At 30.1% G+C, this 21786-nt stretch overlaps 1 protein-coding gene across 3 annotated transcripts in view; it reads right to left on the bottom strand.

The window, feature by feature from the left end:
- The window catches only part of LOC127278518 (uncharacterized), a 44644-nt gene extending 23095 nt beyond the window's left edge, over positions 1 to 21549 (bottom strand). For 2 of the 3 annotated variants that reach the window (XM_051300257.1, XM_051300255.1), the window contains exons 1-6: positions 21350 to 21549; positions 20621 to 20687; positions 20491 to 20546; positions 20361 to 20401; positions 20231 to 20285; positions 19943 to 20154 (exon numbers count right to left, since the gene is read on the bottom strand). The gene's annotated coding sequence lies outside the window, so the exon portion shown is untranslated. The remainder of the gene's footprint in view (positions 1 to 19942; positions 20155 to 20230; positions 20286 to 20360; positions 20402 to 20490; positions 20547 to 20620; positions 20688 to 21349) is intronic. The other variant, XM_051300258.1, reaches the window with a different exon arrangement.
- Between the last annotated feature and the right edge of the window lie 237 nt (positions 21550 to 21786).

Here is a 21786-nt window from a genome sequence, read left to right on the forward strand (position 1 = left end):
TATCAAAAATATTGCTGAAAACGATTAATTTTTTAATCAAAACTATTAGTGAAATAAATAAATTTTTTTATCAAAAAAAGGTGAAAGATATTAATTTCAAACGGAAATATTGGTAAAAAAAATGTAATATTTTAAATTAAAACATATCATTTTTTGAAATTTTCTAATGTTATTTTTGTTTATGTTTCGCTGCTTGACATTTAGAACATCATTTTGATAAAACACTATTAAGGGCCAGTTTCATCAACTCCGGTTAAAAGTTAATCAGCGATTAAATCCCTAACCGACCAATCATGAGCGTTTAAATTGGCTTTAATCGCTGATTAACTTTTAACCATAGTTGGTGAAACCGGACCTAAGACTTCTTATTTTAATTATATACTTTTGTACATATTATTATTATTAATTATATTTTTCATATGTAAAAATACTAAAAAATGGCATTGCCCGGTTAATTGATAAATAAATAAAAATATTAATTTCTTTGATAAAATAATACATTTTTTTCACAATTATTTCCGTTTAAAAATAATTTTCTTTGTTACGAACAAGAAAAATTAATTATTTAATTATTATAATTTTAAACAATTATTTAAAATTTTCTATTCGCCGGAGAAACCAAGTTGCCATTAAAAGTAAAAATGAACATTTAACTTAATAATGTTTATTTTTAATGTGGGTTTGATTAATTGATTCGCCCATAGAAGACGAAACTGACAATTTAATTTTTAGATCCTAAATAATGTTTCTTAGCTTTAAGATGAAAATCCACACTATTTTTGACAGCACAAATAAAAGGTCTATTTGATTGAATAGAACAATTGGAATTTTAGTTTAAAAATTTATTAAAAATCAAAATAAAATTGCAAAAAATTACATATTATATGCTTTCTTTTTAGATTGGTGTTTTGGGCCTACTAACACCTATGAAGAATTATTATGTGTAATTCTTCAATTGCAGATTGTAGAGTCAACGGGAACTCGAACTGAGTATCGAGTGATCTACGGAAGCGATGCTTAAGTTATTTTATTTTAACATTATTATTTTATTTTATATATATATATATGGGGTAAAATTCCTGTAGCGGACTAAGTCAAAAAAAAAGTTGCTCAGATCGGGCTGTAACTTACACATTGTTTAGCCCTATGGGTGAGTACCTTAACCACGAAGTATTGTTAGGTTTTATCAAAAACTGTAGGAGGGGGAGGGGGTTGAATTTTTTTGAAAATTCTGTGTATTTTCACTACAAAAAATGCTCAGATGTCCTTTTTTGTTATTTTCGAGAAATTAAATAAAATGTGATTGAAAATTTTTCAAAAATTTAATAATTCTTCAAAAAATGAAGTTAGGGATATTTAATTTGTTTTATTTTGAAAATTCTGAACATTAGCATCACAAAAATCAATATACAAAGTACTTTGTATATCATAAAACCGATTTAAATAAATAAAATTGAAAAATCAATCATAAATTAAGCATCACTTCTTGGTGAACTGCTCTCTGCATTTTTCAGGGTTGAGACTGTCATTAAATTACTTCAATGCCTGCATTACAGTGTAATGTGTAATGTGTAAGTGTATGAATTTGAGTAATTAAATTTTACTATAAAAATGTGATTTATTTTGTAGTGTAAAAGAATAGTGTTGTATTAAAGTGTGTTTCAATTTTTTTTTATTATTTAAGAAAAATTATTATTAATCAAATTTACTTCTTCTTCTTGCCTTTTTTTGAATTTGTTTTTTGTTTCTTTACCTGAATTTTTAATGTTTTTTCTTTCACGCTTCTTTTAACTGGGGTTTTTTTTACCGTTTTCGGAAGAAAATCACTTGCTGTTGCAGACGAGAATTTTTTCAATTGCATTCTGTTATCTTCACATGGTATGAAAGAATTGTATTGTGAAGTACCAGGGGTGCGTTCACGTAACTCTCACCCTCACTCTCACTCTCACTCTCACCCTCACTCAAAAATTTTTCACTCTTACTCAAAATTTTTTCTCTCATTCTCACTCTCACACTCACTCAATATTTTTTTTCTCTCACTCTCACTCAAAAATTTTTCTCTCTCACTCTCACCCTCACTCAAAAATTTTTCTTTCTCACTCTCACCCTCACTCTCACTCAAAAATTTTTCTCTCATTCTCACTCTCACTCAATATTTTTTCTCTCTCACTCTCACTCAAAAATTTTTCTCTCTCACTCTCACTTTCACTCAAAAATTTTTTACTCTCACTTTGACTCAGAAATTTTTATCTCTCAATTTCACTCTCACTTTAAAATTTTTCTCTCACACTCTCACTATCACTCAAAAATTTTCCTCTCTCAATCTCACTCTCCCTCAAAAATTTTTCTCTCTCAATCTCACCCTCACTCAAAAATTTTTCTCTTTCACTTTCACTCAAAAAATTTTCTCTCTCACTCTCACTCTTACTCAAAAATTTTTCTCTCACTCTCACTTAAAAATTTTTCTCTATCACTCTCCCCCTCACTCTCACTCAAAAATTTTTCTTTCTCACTCTCAAACAAAAATTTTCCTCTCTCATTCTCACTATCACTCAAAAATTTTTCTCTATCACTCTCCCCCTCACTCTCGCTCAAAAACTTTTCTCTCTCACTCTCACACAAAAATTTTTCTCTCTCCATTTCACTCTCACTCAAAAATTTTTCTCTCTCACTCTCACCCTGACTCTCACTCAAAAATTTTTCTCTATCATTCTCCCCCTCACTCTCGCTCAAAAATTTTTCTCTCTCACTCTCACTCTCACTCAAAAATTTTTAACTTTGAATCTTACTCTCACTCTCGCTCAAAAATTTTTCACTATCATTCTTACTCTCATTTAAAAATTCTTCACTATCATTCTCACTCTTACTCAAAAATTTTTCTCTTTCACTCTTACTCAAAAATTTTTCTCTCTCACTATCATTCAAAAATTTTTCTCTCTCGCACTCACTCTCACTCAAAAATTTTTCACTATCATTCTTACTCTCATTTAAAAATTCTTCACTATCATTCTCACTCTTACTCAAAAATTTTTCTCTCTCGCACTCACTCTCACTCAAAAATTTTTCACTGTCATTCTCTTTCAATCAAAAATTTTTTTGTCTCACTCTCACCCAAAAATTTTTCTCTCTCGCACTCACTCTCACTCAAAAATATTTCACTATCATTCTCTTTTAGTCAAAAAATTTTTTTTCTCACTCTCACTCAAAAATTTTTCACTATCATTCTCACTCGCATTCAAAAATTTTTCACTCTAACTTTCACATTCACTCAATAAATTTTCTCTCTCACTTTCACGTTCTCTAAAAAAAATTTCACTCTCACTGTCACTCAAAAAATTTTTACTCTCACTTTAAAAGATTTTAACTCTTACCCTTACTTTTACACAAAAAATTTTCACTCACACTCTCACTTTGACTCAATAAATTTTCACTCTCACTTTCGCTCAAAAATTTTTCACTCTTACATTCTCTCAAAAATTTTTCACTCTCTCTTTCTCTCAAAAAAGTTTCACTCTTTCTTTCACTCATTTTCACTCAAAATAATTTCAATTTTTCTTTCACATTCTCTTTTACTAAAAAATATTATATTTCACTTTCACTCTCACTGAAAAAATTTCTATCTCATTTTCTCTTTCTCTTACAGTTATACTTGCACTACCAGTAACATGATTTTAAACACTTTTACTTTCACTTCCCCTTACACTTACATCTATTTTATATTCCCTCAAATCCTTCTTTATTTTAATGGTCAATTACACTATCAGTTTCATTATCAATAAATTGTTTAGTGCACTACACTTCTCACTTCTACAGTAATACTTAATTTTTTCACAATTTATCGTTATGTTCAATGTCAGTGATATTTACATAATTGTTTTTAAACTTTCACTAGTAACACCACTAACACTAAATATTAAGGATTCATTTCTACTTTTACTATCAATTGCACTAACCTTAACTGTATTTTTTATTGTTAATAAGATTCCTCTCTAAAAAAAGATAGTTCGAGAATTTCTCGAAGGAACTCGAAAATTTGAAACAGGAATATAATTAATCACCAATTAACTATTTGTGTCACGTTTTACAAAATACGAAATGATACTAATAAATTATTAATAATTGCCAAAATCTTTATTAAGTTATTTTTTTATGTATAAAGTTGAAAATGATTCATTAAATTATAAAATACATATACGGCATATAATACGCATCATAAGACAAACATAACCTACTTAGTTGAAGCCACGTGATCGGCCATAATCAAAATAGTGCGCGCATATTTAAATATAATTTGCGCTTTCGGTGAAACCACGGATCCCGATCTGGATAACTAAGTGGTGCTCATTCAGTTTATATTAAATATGATTTTTTAAAGTTTCTATAGACTGTTGCAAGAATTGTAATAATACATCGAATATATAACAAAAAACCGCTGCTAAGTTGTACTGTTGTATAAATTTGGAGTGAGTAACTCTTTGTGTTCATTATGAACACATTGCTTCCTCTTAGAGATTACGTAATTTCTATTTTAACTTTTTTCAGAATATTTAATTTGGAATAAGGCAATAAATTCTGAATTTTATATCTTATCGAATTTTCAAATATATAATCAATCGATGCACTTTTATATGCTCTACAAGCCAGTAATAATAACTTAGAAGTTATATGAAGATTTTTGAATAAAAAAGTCAAAAAAGTCATGTTTTTTCAAATATCTTATTTTTGAAACATCAATAACTTTGTTATATTTTATGGAAAGAAGTTCAAAAATAGGTCAAATTTCACTATTTGTCCGCCAATGAGATCTTCAATTTAAAAAAAATTCATCCCGATAGCTCTTAGGAGCTTTGAGATATTTATGAAAATGTAATGTTAACACACACACGCGCGCGCGCGGACGTTTTCTAAAAACATCATTGTTGAACTCCTGGGGTCAAATTGTATCGAAATATGTGAAAAATATCATCCTCTATGGAGGAAGCAAAATATCGAAAAAATAAATGAGTATTAAAAATTGTGAAATCTCAATAGAAGGGGAAGCATTGAGGATGTTTAAATTATAAACGAGAGAAAATTAATCACTGCACTACTATTTTTACAGAAAGCGGAAATTAATATTAATAATCGTTGATATACATTAATTTGGAAAGTTCTTTGTCTAACGGGACACCCTCTACTGTTCAAAACGCATGGAAAATGCATGTGTAGTTTTTTTTGCCACATGGTATTTTTGGAATTACAACTATATGCGGTCAATATGGCGCTTCGAATAAAAATGTGCATTAAACAATGTAATTTTTGCCGTAGTTTCAAAAATTAGTTCAATTGTTCAAACACTAAATATTCAAAGTTTTGAGGGGTTGCTGATTATGAAGTTAAAATCAAAAAATTCAAAATGGCGGATCCAATATGACCAACGACTATTTTTAAATTCATGGAATTCACTTGAAACTTTTAACTCGGGGGTTTTCGGGGTCGCTGATTATTACGAATCCAAAGTTAGTTTTTCAATATTCAATATAGTGGATCCAATATGGCGGACAATTTTTTAAAACTCATGGAATTCACTCTTAACTTTTTACTTGGTAATTTTTAGGGTCGCTGATTACAAAACCAAAATCAGTATTTCTGAATACACGGAAAAATTTTGTGAATCATTTTTTGTTAAACTCGCTACTAAATTTTAATAAACTTGTGACTAACTTTAGAAAAATGTGAAAACTATTAATTATTACAAGTGTTTTTAATAAAAGATGATACACAAAGTCTTTCCGTGTATAAAATATTGGACCTAACATGGTTACCAAAATTATCAAAAATTGACCAGGCTCTCTTGAAAGTTGTGACTCAGGGGTTTTCGGGGACTCTGATTATGAATTTTAACTGAAGTTTAAAAATTCAAAATATCGGGTCTAAGAAGACGCAAAAAAATTTTAAAAATTAATAGATTTTTATTAATCTTTTTATCTCGTTGTTTTTGTGTGGCCGATTACGAAACTGACATCAAATTTGTAATCAGTAACCTCAAAAATACCGGAGTCATAAGTGTCAATCAAATCTGTTAAATTGTTATAAAATTGGTTTGCATAACGCAGGCACACAAAAAAAAAGTTGTCTGTTTCTTGAACTAGACATATATTTCCTATAGTATTTTGGCTCGCTGAAACCGAATCTGAGCTCAGAATTGCTCCATCACCCTCAGTTTTTTTTTAAATCGACCAAAACCACCCTTAAACAAACAAATTCACACTTCGGAGATAAAAATTAAATCAACTTATTTTTTTAAAAAACTGAATTTTATATCTACGAAACCCACACAGCACCGAAAGTTTCCTAAACCTGTATTAAAGCTGTGCGTGCCAAGTTGGAAAAATTTACCGTAAAGCTTAGCACAGGTTGTGTAAATATGTAAATGTCCGCAATTGAGTAAATGTTTAGCGTAAAACTGTACTGAATCTTTAAATTACGTATTTAGTACAGGTTTAGCGTAAAACTGTACTGAATCTTTAAATTACATATTTAGTACAGGTTTAGCGCAAAACTGTACTGAATCTTTAATAATAATTAAATTTAATTTAATTTTGTTTATTAAACAATTTTTTAATTTAAATTATAATTTAATAAATTATTAAATTTTAAAAGAGCATTTATAAATGAGTTCCCGGTTACACATATGTAACAAATCTAGATCTCTGTTACAAAAAATATAAATTTATCTTAAATTATTAAAATAAAATTAGATTTCGTTACATTTTGTTTTTATTTGGCGTCAATAATATAAAAAAAAAAAAATTCTTCCGACGTGTTGACTCTGAGACGCGAACCCTCGACCATCACAGCTCTCAACCGCACTGGGAGCGCCTTAACGGGCTCGACCAGGGGAGGCTATGAAATATCTTGAGAAAATGTCTCTTATAACGAAAATACTTTAAACAGATACTTACATTATTTTGTAAAGTCATCAAACAGTTTTTCAGATGTTTATTATTACTAATGTAATTTGTATAATGCTAATACTTAATTACAACTCACTTTAAACCAGAATTTTCTTATATGAAATTAATGTGATCAAACATAAATTATTACATAACTACAATTCAATAATTATTTTTTTTAAACAAGGAAAATAAGTTACATTGACAGAATTCTTAAGTTTTTAAAAGTTCCAAAAAAAAGTTATCAAGCAACAAAAATTTACGCACAATTTTATTATTTTTAAACACTATAATATTAGGGGTACCTCCAATTTTAATAAAAATTTATAAAAATAAATTGGAGGTACCCCTAATATTATAGTGTTTAAAAATAATAAAATTGTGCGTAAATTTTTGTTGCTTGATAACTTTTTTTTGGAACTTTTAAAAACTTAAGAATTCTGTCAATGTAACTTATTTTCCTTGTTTAAAAAAAATAATTATTGAATTGTAGTTATGTAATAATTTATGTTTGATCACATTAATTTCATATAAGAAAATTCTGGTTTAAAGTGAGTTGTAATTAAGTATTAGCATTATACAAATTACATTAGTAATAATAAACATCTGAAAAACTGTTTGATGACTTTACAAAATAATGTAAGTATCTGTTTAAAGTATTTTCGTTATAAGAGACATTTTCTCAAGATATTTCATAGGCTCCCCTGGTCGAGCCCGTTAAGGCGCTCCCAGTGCGGATGAGAGCTGTGATGGTCGAGGGTTCGCGTCTCAGAGTCAACACGTCGGAAGAATTTTTTTTTTTTTATATTATTGACGCCTAAACCTGTACCAAATATGTAATTTAAAGATTCAGTACAGTTTTACGCTAAACCTGTACCAAATATGTAATTTAAAGATTCAGTACAGTTTTACGCTAAACCTGTACTAAATACGTAATTTAAAGATTCAGTACAGTTTTACGCTAAACATTTACTCAATTGCGGACATTTACATATTTACACAACCTGTGCTAAGCTTTACGGTAAATTTTTCCAACTTGGCACGCACAGCTTTAATACAGGTTTAGGAAACTTTCGGTGATGTGTGGGAACTTTGCTCCACTAATTCAAAAACAAAGCCAGCATTGATCCAGCACCCCCTGAATTTTTTTAAATCAAAAAAACTACCCCTTATCTGAAGAATCAAATTCAGGAGGTAAAACAATAAAATAACTGATTAAAAAATTTTATAACCAGGTATTTTTACTCCAGCAAAGCAGAAACAAAGCCAGAAATGCTTCCTCACCCTCTAAATTTTTTTTAAATCGAAAAATCCACCCTTAAATAGAAAAATTCAAATTTAATAAGTAAAAAATATAAAATTACCGGTTTTTTTAAAAACAGAACCTTACATGTATGTAGTTTTGCTCTTCTAACTCAAAAAAATAAAGCCAGCATTGTTCCATCACCCTCTGAATTTTTTTAATCGGAAAAACTACCCTTAATCTGAAGAATCAAACTTAGTAGGTAATACAATATAATTATATTGTATTACCTCCTAAGTTTGATTCTTTGGTGGTTTTTTCGATTTAAAAAAATTTTAGAGAATGAGGGAGCATTTCTGGCTTTGTTTCCGCATTGCTGGAGTAAAAATACGTGGTTATAAACTTTTTTAATCAGTTATTTTATTGTTTTACCTCCTAAGTTTGATTCTTCAGATTGAGGGTAGTTTTTTTGATTGAAAAAATTCAGAGGGTGATGGATCAATACTGGCTTTTTTCGAGTTAGTAGAGCAAAACTACATACAAGTAAGGTTCTGTTTTTAAAAAAAGCCGGTAATTTAATATTTTTTTACTTCTTAAATTTGAATTTTTCTTTTTAGGGGTGGTTTTTCGATTTAAAAAAAAATTTAGAGGGTGAGGGAGCATTTCTGGCTTTGTTTCTGCTTTGCTGGAGTAAAAATACCTGGTTATATAATTTTTTAATCAGTTATTTTATTGTTTTACCTCCTGAATTTGATTCTTCAGATTAGGGTTAGTTTTTTCGATTACAAAAATTCAGGGGTTGCTGGATCAATGCTGACTTTGTTTTTGAGTTAGTGGAGCAAAGTTTCGTAGATGTAAAATTCGGTCACTGCATTGTTAAATCTTAGTTTCAACATTTCTGTCGTTGAAGCATGAGTCTCCTTATTTTTAAAAAAAATTTGAGTTTCTTTGCAACTTTTTTTTGGCCAGTGTCACGTATGAATTTCGTAACTTCTTATTAATAAATTATTAACATTATTAAGAATTCATTAATACAATACTTGAAAAAAGGACACAAATATGCAAATCAAACAAATAACACTTTATAAACATTATAAGAAATGCCTTTAGAATCTCTTAGAGATGTCCAAGACCTTTTAGAAACAAACCTCTAGTTTCGAGGTTGTTTCCGTTTTGAGTTTATTACTGAGTTTTAATTCGAGTTGTGATTTTTGAAGTGAGATTATTTAAAGAGTATTAGAGTTTTGAGTATTTTAAAGAGATAAAGATTTATTTATTTTAAAGAGTATTTTAAAGAGATATTGAATAATTGTAGTTTTGAAAAAGAGAATTTAATTTTGAATTTGATTTAAAGGATATACGAATGAGTTTTTGAGAATCACTTAGTTTTGAAATTGAGAATGAAAATTAAATAGAAAAAAGAGAAAATAAAGTTTATAGCATATACTGAGTTTTGAGATTGTTTTAATAATTGTTTGAAAAAAGAGAATATAATATAATTAAAATAAATTGAATATATACTGAGTTTTGAGATTGTCTTAATAATTGTTAGAAAAAAAAGAGAATATAATATAATTAAAATAAATTGAAGAATTAATTTAAACTTAAATTGAGATACGTCGATTATTTTGAAGGATATCAATCTGAGGAAATTCCAGAGGTAAATATACGTAAGAGTTCAGAGACTCTTAACATAACACACACACACAACATTATTACACATACATTCATTCACACGTAAATTGTATTACAATACAGAATACTGTAATATTGTACTATTTGAGTTGTTACACAATATATATTTATATACAATTAATTAAATATTTGTTTGATCTTTTATTTCAAATATTCCTAACCAATTGTTCTGATTAATATGGGATCTCAACCAACTCACTGAATAATAGTGAGGTAAGGAAGGGATCCACTACCTATTACAATATAATGTGTCCGAAGGGCAACGTGTGTTAAAATACCAAGGTCTTTTAGAGTTTTAGTAAATATCAATCTTTGATTGATATTGAATAATTTTCTAATTTTCAAAATTCATCTTTAACAAACTGGTGGCAGCGGTGGGATTCTTTCCTTATATTTTTGAGAATAGTTGGTTTCGGAAATAAAAATAAAATTAAAAATTTTTTTTTTATATACACAAAACATTTACAAATAATTTTTATGTGAATTAATATGAGTATATGGTTTATTTAAAAACATGTTTAGCTACAAGTGCGGGTATATCAGGTAGATTTTTTTTTTGTTCACTAACGTCGAACATAGGGTAAAGTAACTACCCTTGAATGCCGTCAAGCTCTGGTTTCTTCAAAAAACGTGAAATTTCCTCGAATAACCTTGCCGGAAGTGTGTAGCCACTTGGACAAGTGAGAGGATTAATACGACGAAATTGTTTAAATAACAGAAATAAAATTTTAAATTAGGCTTTTACCTCGGAATAAAGTTATTTAAAAAAAAAAAATTATATTTGAGTTATGCACGGTCGAAATAATAAAGTGAAATTATAAATTGAAATTAGAGAGTAAATTGTTATGTCGTAATTTTGACGCGAAATAAATAAAAGAATTGTTTAGTATAAAGAAGAGACCTAATTCTTATAAAAAGAAATTATTCGAAAAATATCAATGTGTGAAAATACAATCGTAAGGAACAGTTGATTTTTTTTACGGAGTAAAAAAAAAGGTGAATTATTTAATCAATTAAAAAGAAATAATTTTGCGAATTAAATTAATGACAGATATTGCGAAACAGTCACTGAACTGGACATATGTGTAATCGAGTACGCGTTTAGGTTACAATGCAGGTTATTAGGTCATTAGGCAACATACTCTAAAAGAAGACAAGTATAATTGAGTTTAAAAAAAAATTAAATTTGTTTAGACAGTTTATTTTGATTTTCAATGTCTTCTTTAATCTTAAATGAAATTATCTCTACAGTCGTACAAGAAACACATATAGTAAATTTTGAAAGCCAGGATTTAATCGACGGACAAATAGAATTCACATTGACTGCCGAAACTAAATATAATTACATTTCGGCGGAATTATTGAATGTTGATTATTAAGAGTGCGATAGAGAAACAGTATATATCCTAGAAGAAGAATTTTTATGTGTCGGAGGAATTGAAATAGAAATAGAACGTCAGGAAGTTTATTTTGACGTGGTCGAACCAATTTACCCTACAGTAGAAAACTTAAATTTGGCGATCATAGGGTGGAAAACAGCAGGTGGAAACAGTTGGCTAAATCACCCTTTAATACACGCGTATTTTGCTAGTTTCAATTTATAAATTCAGCTAAAAGAAAAGCAAAATGACGGACAGAGAAGAAGAAAACACGGAAACAGGAGATAACGAGGTAGAGAATTTAAATGGTACAACTTTAGCGGAAATATACAGTAACCGTACAGATTTAGGATATTCAGCGATATTAGCAAATCCTAGAAATATGCAGGCAACAGGTTTAGAAAACGCTTCCATACAAATGCACCAAGCTTTAGCGCAATCATTAACTATTCAACAAGCAATAGCAAATGTCCCCATGTTCGATGGTAAAAATATGTCTGTTAGAGATTTTATACAAGATGTTGTTAATGCATCCGCCTGTATCACAGGACCATCAGAAACAGCATTTACAGTTGCTGTGATTGCTAAACTATCAAATAGTGCACGAGATTGTACCAGAAATAAACAATTCAGGAAGTTAACAGACTTGTTAGATCTTTTAAAAAATAGATTTGCTCCGGGTCTACCTTATGATCATTATCTCAAGTTAATTATGGAATTACGTATGCATAGAGATGAGAATATAGACGAGCTAAATGATAGATTACAAAGTTATATAGGAGGAGCTAGGTCAGCGCTACAAGCCAAATATGCTAACAATATAGCAAATCCTATAATTGTTTCGGTACAAGATATTGCATTAAAATCTTTTATACAAGCGTTACCCGATGAAATCTCATCTAAGGTGGATGATAAAGACCCTCAGAACTTAGAAGAAGCAATAGTATATGCTAAACGAGCGCAAGAAAAAAACAACAGATCAAGTAAAAATGGTTACACTTACTATCGCGCTAATCACAATGGAGAGAAGTATAGACAAAACCCAAACAGATATCAAGAGAATAGAGACAGAAATTATCACAATTATAACAATCAGGGCAATTTTAATATGCCAGTACAAAATTTTCAACAAAGATATAGGAATGTAGGAAACGGTAGAACTTTTAATGACAGATTTAATAATTACAACCCTGCACCTAACAGATTCCGACCGGATTTTAATAGAAATGGTAGTCAAAACTTTAACGATAGAAACAGAGAAAATTGGAGAGGACAATATCAAGGTCAATACCATAATAATGGATTTCAAAATTTTCATCAAAGCGGATTTAGACAGAATGAAAGAGGAAACGAATCGAGAACTTTAAACTGGAGCCAAGTTCGTCGGGAAGGCGCGGCGCCGAACTTGAGCCATCAAACGTGCCCAACCAATGTCAGAAATCGAGAGAATACACAATCTACACGATGAATGAATTTTTAGAAGAATCTCCAGCAACAGAATTAGAAGGGGATCAATTAATTAAGAAAAAAACAAAATTTTTTATTGATACTGGAGCAGATATCAATGTAATTAAAGGTTCAGCATTGAAAGGTGAAGCCATAGTAAATGTAAATGAAAAATCTCATATAACAGGTATCACTTTTGATAAAGTATATACTATTGGAACAATAGATATAATAATTTTGCAAAACAAACACACTTTTCATGTGGTAGAGGACGATTTTCCCATAGCAGCAGATGGAGTTTTAGGCAGACCCTATTTAAGAGAAGAAAGAGCAAAATTAGATTTTTTTTATAACATGATAGTCACTCAATCAAAACCTACGGAACCAATACCTTTTATCGACATCGAGTCAAAAACAGCAAATAATGAAATGAAAGGCGAAGTAAAACAAGTACCGCGTTTATTAAGAATCAAAGCCAGGTCGCGTCAGATAGTAGAAATACCGTTACAAAGTACTGATCTAAAAGAAGGTTATTTGACCAGAATAGAAACAAGGGAGGGGGTTTATTTAGGAGAAGCTTTAGTCAAACAAAAGGGGAATAAATGTAAAATAATGGCAATTAACACTACGGATAAAGATATCAAAATATCAGTTACACCCCAAGAATTATTTGCTTTTGAGTATGTCAAATCTAATAGCAAAACAGAAAATTCAGAAGCAGAAAATCGCACTAAATTAATACTAGAAAAGATGGAAGTAGATTACTTAAATCCGGAAGAAAAACAATATGTAGAAAAATGGGTCAAATTAGGACAAGATAGATTTTTATTACCAGGAGATAAATTACCAGTTACACCACTAGTTAAACATTACATTCCTACATCCGATGAAAATCCTGTAAAATGTAAACAATATCGACAGCCTCCAGAGTACGAACAAGCCGGAAAACAACTCATAAAACAAAAATGTATGGAGATGACTTAATAATAAACTCTAAATCAAATTACAACTCTCCAGTTCTAATAGTTCCAAAAAAAGCAGATGCACAAGGCAACAAAAAATGAAGATTAGTAATGGATTTCAGGGCACTAAATGAGAAGATGGTGGGGGAGTGTTACCCAATACCCCTGGTAAATTCAATCTTGGAAAGGTTAGGAAATGCGCAGTACTTTTCAGTTTTTGATCTAGCAGTGGGGTATCACCAAATTGGGACAGCAGAAGAAGATCAACACAAAACTGTTTTTTCATCAGGAAGAGGGCATTATCAATATAAAAGAATGCATATGGGAATAAAAAATGCAGCAGCTACATTTCAAAGATTAATGGACAATGTTTTGCTAGGTCTACAAGGAGCAGAACTATTTGTTTATTTAGATGACATTATAGTTTTTTCACAAACCCTCGAAGAACATGACAAAACTATAATTCGATTAATGGAAAGATTAAGAAAGGCAAAGCTAGCACTACAACCTGAAAAATGCGAATTTCTGAGAAAAGAGGTGGCTTATTTAGGACATGTTGTAAGTGCAGAAGGAATTAAAGCAGATCCTAAAAAAATCAAAGCAATAAAAGAATTTCCAACACCAAGCAAAGCAAAAGCTGTGAAAGGTTTCTTAGGAATTACAGGTTATTATAGAAAATTTATAAAAGATTACGCTAAAATAGCAAAATCTTTATACCTTTATACAACAATTCCATTGGGGAAAAGACGAAAAAAGAAGTTTCAAAAAACTAAAAAGAGCACTTTGCGAAAATCCTATATTACAACATCCAGAATTTTCGAAAACATTCAAGGTAACAACCGATGCTTCAGACCATGCTGTCAGTGCAGTCTTAACACAAGAAAAAGATGGAATTGATTTACCTGTAGGTTATTTTTCAAAAACTTTAGTAGGAGCGGAAATAAATTATGAAACTACACAAAAAGAGTGTTTATCAGTATTAAGTGCAGTATATCATTTTAGACCTTTTTTGTATGGAACCAAATTCAAACTTTCTTGCGATCATGAGCCCTTAAAAATAATAAATAACGCAAATAAACCTACGACTCGAATGACAAAATGGTTGTTACGTCTACAAGATTACCAATACGAATTTGAGTGCAAACCAGGAAAAATTAATAGGTGGCTACCAGGGCTATCGGAAAATCCAATTAAAGAAGATGAAAGTACAGAAGAAGGGTCAGAGAATTCAGAAACAAGCTCTAGCGATGAGACTTTAAATTCAGACGAAGATGAAAAGGAATTAGAAGCAGGAAAAAGAGCTTTCCCTATAAGTAGCGCAGCTGGCTCAAACAAGGACAAAAACATATTGAGTAAGCAAACTAAAAAACTGAGGGAAAGGGCTAAATCAGATTCAACAGTAGAACTTAAAAAAACAAGCAATGCTAGAGAGCAAGGAAAACGAGGAAGAGCTATAGGTAGTTTCAAAAAGAAAACGGTAGTGGAAGATAGCGACGAGCGGCCCATAGCAACAAGAGAAGACAATAAAGTAATAGAAAAAGAAATGTTAGAAGAAATAAGGGAATCTATAAAGCGGTACGATATGAGTATTGCAGAGCACCAGTCGTATTTTTGGGATGATGAAATAACAGAAAGACCAGAGGAAGCAGAAATCGAAGAAGAACCACAAGAACAAGTTAGGACAATAGATGAAATAATTGCAGAGTTACGAGAGTTAAATAAAGATTTAGAAAAAACAACAATTCAGGAAGAAGAAAAAGGTCGGAAGGAAGAACCACAAAAATTTACTGAAAGAATTAAGAAGTCGGTAACCTTTGATACCCCGCTTCATCAACAACAACCTAATGCTAGATCCACCCCGTACATTCATAACGTAATAACGGAAGAAGTAGAAGAGGCGGAATTATACCCAGAAAGATTAAAAACACGAATTAAACCAAGAAAGTTAATCGAGCAAACAAAAATTTCACAAAACGAAGAAAGTGAAATTAAATCTACTAGAGGGTTAGGCCTAGGCATTACAATGCCATACATAGACGTCCAACAACTAGTAGTAAAAAGATATGAGGATAAAATAATTAAACCCAATTTAGACAGGTTAGAAAAATTGGAATATAGAAGGGAATCTCTAACAGAAACATGGGGAAATTACGTACACTTCATGTCGGCAGATCTAGAACTCAATGATCCTGTGAATAAATTAATCTCGGCCATAGGAGCAATAGACATAAAGGAAATGAAAAGCAAAAAACCAAAAAAAGGACAAATTTTAGTCACACCTAGAAGTAAATACAAGACTTTTACAGTAATAATAAAAACAGAATATGATGAAGTAATAAACGAGGAAGATTTAAGAGAAGTACTATTGAATCTCAGAAAAGTATTATTGAGAGAAAACGTCAAATCAATTCGAATTCCACGACACACAGTAACACTAGATGAGTTCGAACCAACATGGATCAATAAAATAGTAGAAATTTTATTTAGAGATGATATACAAATCCAAGTGTGCTTTGGAGAGATAGTGATACCTCCAGAGGAATACAGGACGAAAATAATTGCTGCATATCATGATAGTCTAATGGCGGGCCACAAAGGAGTAAATAAAACTTATCACAGGATTAGAGAAAAATATACGTGGCCAGGATTAAGACAAGATATAACAGAGTATATAAGAAAATGTAGAAGCTGTGCACAAAAGAAAATAGTAAGAAATCAAAATAGAGAAAACATGATAATAACAGATACACCTCTAGATGCATGGGAAAGAGTATCTCTTGACACTGTTGGAAAATTACCAACTACAGCGAATGGCAACTTTCACCTTTTAACAATGCAAGATCAGCTCAGCAAATATAGTATTTTCGTAGCAATACCTGATATTAGCGCTACTACAATAGCACATGCAATAGCCACTAATTTATTCTCAGTATACGGAGCACCAAAATGTATACTCACTGATCAAGGCAGGTCATTTACAAGTAACCTCGTAAGAAAATTGGCAAAAATATTCAAGTTATCACAAGTCACAACAACAGCCTACAGGCCCCAAACAAATGGAGGATTAGAGCGCAGTCATGCAGTGTTAGCAGAATTCCTAAGACACTATGCTAAAACAAAAGATGACTGGGACAGACTCCTCCCTTATGCAATGTTTGCGTATAATACGTCTGTACACGAAGCTACTAAGTTTACACCATACGAAGTAATATTCGGAAAAATAGCGAGAACACCATCAATCTTTCCAACACCAGAAAAATTAGAATCTTATGAATCATACATAAGAGAGTTAGTAACAAGATTGATTGAAATTAGAAGAATAGTAGCCAAAAACATCATACAGAGAAAAGAAAAGGTAAAAGAAAGTTACGATAATAAAACGACACCCCTAAACATAAAAGTAGGAGATTTCGTAGATGTGAAAGAGGAAGTCAGAGCGGGAAAATTCTCTCCATATTACCACGGACCATACAGAGTAGAAGAAATAACAGAAAAAAACAACTTGATTCTAAGCGATGCCGAAAAAAAAAGATTTCGCAAACATAAGGATCAAGTAAAAAGAGCTTTTTTATGACAAAATAATACTAAAGAATTCATAAAAGATGAAGAAGATTTTATTAATGTTTATACCGACGGTGCCTGCAAAGCAAATGGCAAACCACTCGCTAAAGCTGGCATAGGTATATGGTTTAACCATAAGCACTCTCTAAACGTTAGCGAAAGAGCAAGTAAAAAACAAACTAATAACAGCGCAGAAATCGAAGCCATTATGAGAGCTATCGAAATAATAAAATTGCTAGGTTATAAAAAAATTAGAGTACATACAGACTCTAAGTTTGCGATAGAAAGACTAACAAATTGGGTACCAAAATGGGAAAAAAATGGTTGGAAAACTAGTCGTAAACGGGATGTTCTTAATAAAAATGATTTCAAAGAAATGAAAAAAATGATAAAAGGAATAACAGTAGAATTAATATATGAACCGGGTCATAGTGGAATAACCGGAAATGAGGAGGCAGATAAATTAGCTAAATTAGCAATAGAATAATACACGAAAGAATTATTAAAATAGTATTAACTAAGAAACACGTTATAATTTATGTTTAGAGAAAAATGAACTACGCAATAGGAATACTAATACTAACCGTATGGATAATCGAAATAACTTATGCAGAAATCGACAATGAAGACATTAGCATAATAACAATGAATAAAGGTATAGGCATATACTTTGAAAGAATGCCCGCAATACGTAGAGTAGCAGGTTCCTGGAGAACAGCAGTGATACTAAATATGGAAAATTTTAAGTTACACTTCAAGGAGTTAGACGAGGGTTTAAATGCTACAGAAAAGGCGTGTAAACAGATTTTAGGGTATAATTGCGAACAATTCGTATCACATGAAACAATAAAAAGTAGGGTAGCAATAATAAAGTTAAAATGGAAAAACCTGGAGAAAATCATCGGAGATTTAAGAAGACACAAAAGAATAGAAAAAAGGAATAAAAAAAACAGAAAAATAAGTAAAAGAAATGCACCATTAATAAGTGTATTAGGAAAAATAATCGGACCAACTATAGGTTTACTTACTTATGACGAAGGGGAAAATTATAAAGAAATAATAAGGGATCTAAATGAGGCTCAAAGGAATATTTCACATTTGGTAGGAGAACAGACACATGTAGTAAGAGCAGAATTGCATACGCTCTACGATATGGCAGAAGAACAACATAACTCATCGCAACAGTCAAGAAAGGAATTAATAAAAACTGAAAGAGAAATACTAGATTTAAAAAATCAAACTAGTCGAATAGAATACACAGGAAATTTAAGAGAACATATAATACGATTGACTAGACAAATAGATACTTATGAGCACAATTTAGATCATACTTTAGAAATCTTAAAAGAAGCAAAAGAAGGACATCTTTCTTCAGAATTGTTATCAGACGAACAATTGATAACAATAGCAACGGAAGCAAAAAAATATTTAAAGGACCAAGAATTTCCCATGCCTATAGACGAAATAAGTACAACAACAATCAGTAAAATAGCGGAAATAAAATTACAAATAGACACAAATAATTTAATTCTATTGTTAGACATACCTTTAGTGGAAGAAAAAGTTTATATACTCTACAGGATGCATGAACTACCAGTCAAACAGGACAAAAAAAATAATAGCAATTGAGCATACATACTACCGCATTCCAGATATTTAGCTATAACAGCCAACGAAAGATTTTATTTTTATTTGACAGAAGAACAATTATCCAATTGCTATCTAACTAATGAACAATATATTTGTCACCACAAATACGGGGCATATGATATACTTTTAACACCTAGCTGTGAACCAGAATTAAGAAGAAACCCCACAAACGAAACCCTAAGAAATTGCGACGTACGAATAACTAAGGACCAACAACCACTATGGGAACCACTAACAACTACTGGAAGTTGGCTTTATTCTCTAGTGAAGAATGAAACACTATATCTGAAATGTAAAGACAAGGAACCTGAAACCTACCAAATAAGAGGAATAGGAATAATTCACATAAGTACAAAATGTACACTAACAATTGACGCAGTACAGTTGTCAATTTTAGCAATAAAAGAAAATCCGCACCAATATACATATAAACCAAAATTAGAACTGAAACTAGAATACATATCACCCATAACAAAGAAATTAAATTTACAAAAAATCAACGACGAAAACGATAAACTACACCCGTATTGGAGAAAAATGGAAACAGATGAAACACTAAAAGAACTGGAAAAAGAATTGAAAACACAAAGCCTGCACACACTAGGACAATTAGAACACAATCATTATTCAAATTATACATTAGCAATGTGCATTACACTAAGTATAATCATAGTAATAAGTGAAATAATAATTTGTATAAAAAAAAAACTCATTCATAACAACAACAAAACGCCCAAAAGAAAGAAGAAATCAACAAAAATCATGGAAGAAAATTATGAAATACCTTCTCTAATAAGTACCGTCCAGAACATAAACGCTACAAACAACGAAACGGAAAGAAATTCGAGCCTTGAAAATCCCTCAAAGGAAACAAAAATTACCTACACAAAGAATAAATCGAGAGGAGTAATAAAACAAGATATAGATATACATTAAAAAAAAAAAATAGGGAAGAAGAAAAATTCAAAATAACGCGAAACTAAAATTTAAAAAAAAAAAGAGAAAATATATATTTAAATATCCCATAAGTTAAACTAATCGAAAAACACATGTACTTAAATATACACGTACAACAATACTGTATCATGAATACATAAGTAGATGGTATCGATTAGCAGCCTAAAAAAAATCAGCGAAGACGGAAGTACCCCTAATAGGTACAACGGTCTAAAAATAGGTAAGCCGTATAGAAAATTTGATCCTCAATCTCAGCAGTCACGATGAAAAGTAAAAAAAGTTGGCACCCAAGATACATTTGGCCCATTAAATCCTATATGGTCCACCTACAAAAAGGGCATTATTTAGAAAAAAATTACTAAAGAAGTAAAAGAATAAAAACAACATGAAAAGATAACTCACCTTCAATGATACGAAAACAAGAACAAGTCAACGGCCAAATACTGCAAATGTTTACCTGCAAAAAGGGCTTTATTTAGAAAAAATTACTAAATAAATAAAACAATAAAAATAACATGAAAAGATAACTTACCTTTAATGACATTAATATGAGAACAAACCAATCACCAAAAACTGCAAAAGTTTATGTACAAAAAGGGCTTTATTTAGAAAAAATTACTAAATAAATAAAACAATAAAAATAACACGAAAAGATAACTTACCTTTAATGACAAGAACATGAGAACAAACCAATCGCCAAATACTGCAAAAATGTTACCTACAAAAAGGGTTTTATTTAGAAAAAGTATTAAAGAAATAAAACAATAAAAAGAACATGAAAAGAAAACTCACCTAAAAAAAAGGAAAAGGGAAGAATTTTTTTTTCCAGAAAGTTAAAAGAAAAATCCCAACGCTATTCCTAAAAAAAAAAATATATGTATAAAACAAACGAAATTTTACAAAAAAAAACTTACCAAAGCCCACAACAAAAGTGAACAATTTAAAAAAATATATATACTTAAAATATTAAAAAAAAGGGGATTAAATTAAATAACAAAAGCATAATTATTAAAGGAAAATAAATACAACATACTCTTACAATTAATAGTCAAAATACAATTTGGGGTAATATAAAAAAAAATTATAATATAAAAAAAAAAAAACAAAGGAGGGTTACAGTAAATTAAAATTTTTTTTAATGAAAAAAAAAGAAAACCACTATAATTTTAATAAGAATATTGTTTTAAAAAACAAAATTATTTGCCATCATAATTACAATACAATAAAAAAAGGGCTATTAAATTCTTTCCAAATCAAACAATACATAAAAAAAAGTAATACGAAAAATATTAAAATATTAATACAGGTAAATAAAAGATTAAAAGACGACAAGTCAAAACATTGACTCAGCGAAAACACGTGCAATATGACACGCGCACTCGCTAGGCAGAACAGAAAGAAAAATTTTTTTTTCCAATTTGAAGATTTAATAAAAAAAAATAATAAGTAAATAAAAAAAAAGGATTAAATACCTAGATAGAACAAAAGGGAAGGAAAAATATTTAAAAATATATAACATACCAAAAAGAATCCAAGATTTTTTTTCTTCATATCCTTCAATAAATAAACAAAAACACAATATAAAAAAAAACACAGACACGCACATAAAAAAAATTATACACAAAATACCACACCAAAAAATTTTAAAATAAGAAAAGGATAAACAATAACAATATTAAAAAAAACAATTAAAACACAAGCACAATCGAAAAGTAACACGCGCGCGGTAATAAAACTAATGACTGAATGTCAAACGGGAGCGCGGGACGAAACACGAGGGGAAAACAGTACACGGCGAAACCGTAAGATGTGGACACTCATATGTAAAACGCGAACCTCAATGACGACCACAAATATTACAAAACTAACACCTATATCGAAAATTTAAATAATAAAAATATAATGATAAAATGAATAATAGGGTAGTTAATGTTATTTAGAATATTGTCAAACTATCA

The sequence above is a fragment of the Leptopilina boulardi genome, unplaced genomic scaffold (assembly GCF_019393585.1).
Source record: "Leptopilina boulardi isolate dan_hultmark-lab unplaced genomic scaffold, ZJU_Lbou_2.1 LbouV2_204, whole genome shotgun sequence".
NCBI classification, from domain to species: Eukaryota; Metazoa; Arthropoda; class Insecta; order Hymenoptera; family Figitidae; genus Leptopilina; species Leptopilina boulardi.